The sequence below is a fragment of the Somniosus microcephalus genome, chromosome 7, assembly GCF_052327205.1.
Source record: "Somniosus microcephalus isolate GS21.2 chromosome 7, FLI_Smic_1.0, whole genome shotgun sequence".
Lineage (NCBI taxonomy): Eukaryota > Metazoa > Chordata > Chondrichthyes > Squaliformes > Somniosidae > Somniosus > Somniosus microcephalus.
Window position 1 is genome coordinate 1,582,301 of NC_140993.1, and position 6,719 is coordinate 1,589,019.

Below are 6,719 nucleotides of genomic sequence, written 5' to 3' on the forward strand. Positions count from 1 at the left end.
TCGGCGCAAGGCCCGCGACAACAAGAAGACCCGCATCATCCCCAGACACCTGCAGCTGGCCATCCGCAACGACGAGGATCTCAACAAGCTGCTGGGAAAGGTGACCATCGCTCAGGGCGGGGTGCTGCCTAATATCCAGGCCGTGCTGCTGCCCAAGAAAACCAGCACTGCCCCCTCCAAGAGCAAGTAAAGCGGACAAGATTCAATCTAATAACCCAAAGGCTCTTTTCAGAGCCACCCACTTTATCTGTGAAAGAGCTGGTTACTGTTCAAACATTTTCGGCTATAAACAGGACACTGTCGAGCATGTAGAAATCTAGATCTACAAACACTAGCGGGCTTGCTGTGAGCGAATATTCAGATCGGTGATTCAATATAGAGAAGGTCTGGCTTCAGAGTAAAACAAAACATACGGAACGTGAGACCGGCACTCAATGAACATGTTATTGGGAGAGCCGAATATGAACGGATGTTTAGAACCGAGTACAAAGTGAGTGAGCGGTGGATGGGCTTACCGTTCCTTATTGGGACAATAATTCTATAGGGAGAAATATATACATCCGGAACCATACAAACATGTCCCCTTTTAATTGGCAGAATCGAACCAGAATTGGAGCTCTGGTTAAGTTAAAATATTTCCAATAGTAACTAAAGTTCCCGCATTAAGAGCTGGCTTTAAAGGTGAGAGTCAAACTTCAGACACCTCGTTCTCTCGCATCTATCACAGTATGTGAAGTTGGATCAATTTACTATCAGAAATGACATAGTTTCCGACTCACACTGGGCTAGTTCATTCAGTCTATTGGGCAGCTCACTCACATTTCAACCTAGATCATTAACGCACCTTCAGATATTCACTGCCCCCACTATAAATCCCCAGTTACATTAACACAAGACCTGCACGGTATGTGCACAGATCAATTTGCCTTGCGCCGATCGCAGCTCTTTCCTTTGCTGATTTGGTGGCTCTTAAAAGAGCCGTTGTTTTATCTGCTGCTAAAATCTGGAGCCGGGCAGAGTGAGTTTAGGCGCGCTCCCCGCGGATGCGGCGAGCCAGCTGGATATCTTTGGGCATGATGGTGACTCGCTTGGCGTGGATGGCGCACAGGTTGGTGTCCTCAAAGAGCCCCACCAGGTAAGCCTCGCTGGCCTCCTGCAGGGCCATGACGGCCGAGCTCTGGAAACGCAGGTCGGTCTTGAAGTCCTGAGCGATCTCCCGCACCAGGCGCTGGAAGGGCAGTTTGCGGATCAGCAGCTCGGTGGATTTCTGGTAACGGCGGATCTCCCTCAGAGCCACAGTGCCGGGTCTGTAGCGATGGGGCTTCTTTACTCCGCCCGTAGCTGGAGCGCTCTTACGGGCCGCTTTCGTCGCCAGCTGTTTGCGAGGAGCTTTGCCTCCGGTCGATTTGCGCGCTGTCTGCTTGGTTCAGGCCATTTTCTGAAACGATCTCAACACAATCTGGAACACACGGACTGTTAATGCGGAATCTGCTGTGTATCCGGCTTGTTATACTCAGTGAGGGACCGCCCCGAGCACTGATTGGCTGGAGACCGGCGCCAAGACACTTTAATCCCAATTCTGACCAGTCAATGAAACGCTGGAATCTCAGACCCCGATTGGCTGAGCTGGGATTAATCGCCCATTTCAAAACGCCCGCCAATTTTAGTGCAGGAAATAACCGTTTTGACAGAAATCGATTTTATTCTGCACAAATTGAAAGGATCATTGCCGGAATCATTGAAGGTTTTAAATGTACCTTCCTGGCCTTGGTGCTTTAGGGCCCTTCTCCCTCTGGGCTGTTGATGCTGACAGGAGCGGGGAAAGGGACCCGCGCCAATCTCCCGCTCTTCCACTCGATTCCTCTCACCTCTCCTCTCCAGCCCATTCAGAATTTCCCTCCGCCCGTCCCATTGTGAGGTTAGCCGCCGCTTTCAGGGGAGAGGATCAGAAATCAGTCGCTTCTCTCTGTCCCCGTGGAGCCTGTGAGAAGGGCTTGGCCAATAATCTGTCATTCGGGAACTGCAGTGAGAGATCTGATACTCGGCACATTTTAGATTGCTGAATGGAGATTTATTGCCGCCGGTTACAGTTCAGAGGCTGACAAATTAACCCTGTTCATAGAACAGCGCAAGGAATGTGTGACGGTGAACGCAGAATAACAGAACGAAGGCCCGACCAGCCTGCTGATTATTACAATTATAATCATTACAGTACAAGACAATGAACAAATGTATAGATGTGATGTGGCTTTTCACTGAGGAGAGAATGTGCCGTTTGGGCAAATTAAACCTCTCTCGAACCTTGGTGCAACCGAAAGCTAAATTCGGAAATTCCAAAATCCACAACGCAGCGCAATCCGTTTCTAATATTTCTGGCTACAATCTATTTCTGACCACAATCTAACCCCGCTCCCGTCGCAAGGTCACTGCTCTCTCTGTGAGGCGTTGGGTGGCTCTTAGAAGAGCCTTTGTGTTGTGTTTGGTAAAAAGAGTCCAGTTGTTCAGCCGCCGAATCCATAGAGAGTGCGGCCCTGCCTTTTCAGAGCGTACACCACATCCATGGCAGTGACCGTCTTGCGCTTGGCGTGCTCAGTGTAGGTGACCGCATCCCTGATCACATTCTCCAGGAAAACCTTCAGCACCCCGCGGGTCTCCTCGTAGATCAGACCCGAGATCCGCTTGACACCGCCACGGCGAGCCAGGCGGCGGATGGCTGGTTTGGTGATGCCCTGGATGTTGTCACGGAGCACTTTACGGTGCCGCTTAGCTCCGCCTTTGCCAAGTCCTTTGCCTCCTTTACCGCGTCCAGTCATGATGATTCTTCAGTCAAATTTCTGCTGAATGAAAAACGAAAGGCTTCTGGCTGCTCTTATATACAGCCGACTCTGACCTGACTGAGAAAGCGCAGAGTGAGAGAGGCGGGGAGGGGAGTATACAGAGTGAGAGATTGAACAGAGAGAGCGGGAGGGGAGGAGACAATTTCAAGAGTGACAGACAGAGCAGAGAGCGGCCTCTGATCTTCCAGCTCCACCTCCAGCTTTCTGCAACCGCCAATTTCAAACCGTTTATCGACAGTAGAACCGAAACTCAGCGCTCCGCACAAACCCTTACACACTCGGACTTTATATTCAAGGGTTTCCTGAAACCAGAAGCTTTTTAAATAAGGTCCTGTTACAATTAACTATCAGTAATATTCCCGCCTATATACAGTCCCTTCCATCACAAGTCATCCCGTCTCCTTCCATGTCAATCTCTGACCTTATACCACCTCCCCACACAGACGGGTTCAGCAGTTTACAAACACTTTATTCCAGGTGATTTGGAGAATCTCATATGTTGGGGTTTGAGTTGTGACGCGGGGTATCTCCGCCAGTGTATCTCCGCCAGTGTCACCGTCTCACAGAGACTCTCATAAGAACATAAGAAATAGGAGCAGGAGTAGGCCAATCGGCCCCTCGAGCCTGCTCCGCCATTCAATAAGATCATGGCTGTTCTGATCCTAACCACCAATCCACTATCACAGAACCATCTCCTGAATCTAACAGAATTGGACACACGAAATAATAGCAGGATCAGGCTACACGGCCCCTGGGCCCGCTCCGCTACCCAGAGGGCCATGACCGATCCGAACCTAGACTCATATCCAAATTCCTGCCCGCTCCCCGTAACCCTTAATTCCCTTTACTGCTAGGAAACTGTCTATTTCTGTTTTAAATTTATGTAATGATGTAGCTTCTACAGCTTTTTGGGGCAGCATATTCCATGGACCTACCACCCTCTGAGTGAAGTAGTTCCCCCTCATCTCAGTTTTGAAAGAGCAGCCACTTATTCTAAGACTATGCCCCCTAGTTCTAGTTTCACCCATCATCGGGAACATCCTCCCCTCATCCATCCGATCCAACCCCTTCACAATCTTATAAGTTTCAATAAGATCGCCACTCATTATTCTGAACTCCAATGAGTAGAGTCCCAATCTACTCAATCCACCCCTTCATCCCCAGGATTAACCGAGTGAACCTTCTTTGTACTGACTCGAGAGCAAGTATGTCCTTTCTTAAGTATGGACACCAAAACTGTATGCAGTATTCCAGGTGCGGTCTCACCAATACCTTGTACAACTGAAGCAATTTCTCCCTATTTTTATATTCTATCTCCCTAGCAATGAAAGCCAACATTCCATTGGCCGTCTTATTCACTTGCTGTACCTGCATACTAACCTTTTGAGTTTCGTGCACCAGGACCCCCAGGTCCCTTTGTACTTCAGTACTTTCCAGTTTCTTGCCATTAAGATAATATCTTGCTCTACGAGTTTTCATGCCAAAGTGCATACCCTCACAATTTCCAGTATTGTATTCCATCTGCCAAATCTCTGCCCACTTACTTAGCCTGTCTATGTCCCCTTGCAGGTTTTTTATGTCCTCCTCACTGATGTGCTATCAATTACTCATAAAAGACTGAGAGTTAGAAGAGTAACTAAAGGCTTTTATTAACAACAGAATGGAGGTCTGCCTCGCGTGGTCGACCGGTCCAGGATACAAAGGGCTGGGGAGCAGTCACCTTTATACTAGGACCTGTGGGAGGAGTCAGCCGAGGCATGTCCAGGCATGTACACAGTGGAATACAAACAGGACAAACAGGAATACAAACAGTGGTTTACCACATTCACCCCTTGTTTAAAATTGAGTCCGGCGGGGTGAAGTGTATTAAAATTTACTGTATTGGAGTCTCTCCGGAGGTCTTGTCTGCCGCTGTGATCGGCGTGGCGATGGCAGGGGTAGTGAAGCTTCCGGCGTTGAGTCCAGCGTAGGCTGTGGCACAGGCGTGTCGTCCTCGTAGATGTCGAGCGGGTCGCGGGGCCCAGGCCTGCCGTCTGCTGGGGCTGGATATCAGATCGTGGGGGGGGGGTGGTAGTGGGTAGTGGGTTACTGCGGCCCCCGAGGGTGCAAGGTCTCTTATGGAGACTGTGTCCTCCCGCCCGTCCGGGTATGCGATGTAAGCATACTGGGGGTTGGCGTGGAGGAGGTCGACCCTCTCGACCAGGGGGTCCGTTTTATGGGTCCTCACGTGTCTTCTCAGTAGGACCGGCCCTGGGGACGTCAGCCATGGCGGTAGCGATGTCCCCGATGTGGACTTCCTTGGGAAGACAAACATTTTCTCATGAGGGGTGGCGTTAGTGGCAGTGCAGAGCAGTGACAGAATAGAGTGGAGCGCATCGGGGAGCACATCCTGCCAGCAGGAGGTTGGAAGGCCCCTAGACTTTAAGGCTAGCAGGACGGCCTTCCAAACTGTCGCATTTTCTCTTTCCACCTGTCCGTTCCCCCGGGGGTTGTAACTGGTGGTCCTGCTTGAGGCAATACCCCTAGTTAGCAGGTACTGACGGAATTCGTCGCTCATAAACGATGAGCCCCGGTCGCTATGAATATAGCTGGGGAAGCCGAACAGGGTGAAGAGGTTGTTCAGACATTTAATGACCGTGGCACTGGTCATGTCCGGGCAGGGGAAGGCGAACGGGAAACGGGAGTACTCATCAATAATATTGAGGAAGTACACATTGCGGTCGGAGGAGGGGAGAGGCCCTTTAAAATCAACGCTCAGGCGCTCGAAGGGGCGAGTGGCTTTTATCAGGTGGGCCCTGTCTGGTCTATAAAAGTGCGGTTTGCACTCAGCGCAGACTTAGCAGTTCCTGGTCATGGTCCTGACCTCCTCAATAGAGTAAGGCAGGTTGCGGGCCTTGATGAGGTGGAAGAACCTGGTGACCCCCGGGTGGCAGAGGTCATTGTGGAGGGCCCGCAGTCTATCGATCTGCGCGCTGGCGCAGGTGGCACGCGATAGCGCATCCGGGGGTTCATTTCGCTTCCCGGGCCGGTACAAGATCTCGTAGTTGAAGGTGGAAAGTTCGATTCACCACCTCAAGATCTTGTCATTTTTGATTTTGCCCCTCTGCTTGTTGTTAAACATAAAAGCAACTGAACGCTGGTCAGTGAGCAGGGTAAATCGTTTTCCGGCCAGGTAGTGCCTCCAATGATGCACAGCCTCCACAATCGCCTGGGCCTCCTTCTCAACAGCGGAGTGTCTGGTCTCCGGGCCTTGGAGGGTTCATGAAAAGAAGGCCACGGGTCTCCCCGCCTGATTGAGGATAGCGGCCAGGGCAAAGTCGGACGCGTCGCTTTCCACCTGGAAGGGGATGGATTCATCCACTGCATGCATGGTGGCTTTGGCAATGTCCTCCTTGATACGGTGGAAGGCTAAGCGGGCCTCTGCCGTCAAGGGAAAAGAGGTGGACTTGATCAGCGGACGGGCCTTGTCCGCATAGTAGGGGACCCACTGGGCGTAATAGGAGAAAAACCCGAGGCACCTCTTCAGGGCCTTGAGGCAGTGGGGCAGTGGAAGTTCCATAAGGGGGCGCATTTGGTCGGGGTCAGGGCCGATGACTCCGTGTTCCACAACACAGCCAAGGATGGCGAGGCGGTTTGTGCGGAATATGCACTTCTCCTTGTTATATGTCAGGTTTAGGAGTTGGGCGGTGCGGAGGAATTTTTCGAGGTTTGCGTCATGGTCCTGCAAGTCACGGCCGCAGATGGTCACATTGTCCAGATATGGGAAAGTGGCCTGCAACGCATTTTGATCTAACATCCGCTCCATCTCCCTTTGGAAGACGGAGACCCCGTTGGTGACGCCAAAGGGAACCCTAAGGAAGTGATAGAGGCGGCCGTTTGCCT

At 51.3% G+C, this 6,719-nt stretch overlaps 1 pseudogene; it reads right to left on the reverse strand.

Moving 5' to 3' along the window:
• Positions 1 to 1,001: 1,001 nt before the first annotated feature.
• On the reverse strand, positions 1,002 to 1,435 carry LOC147114453 (histone H3-like; annotated as a pseudogene).
• Positions 1,436 to 6,719: the final 5,284 nt, after the last annotated feature.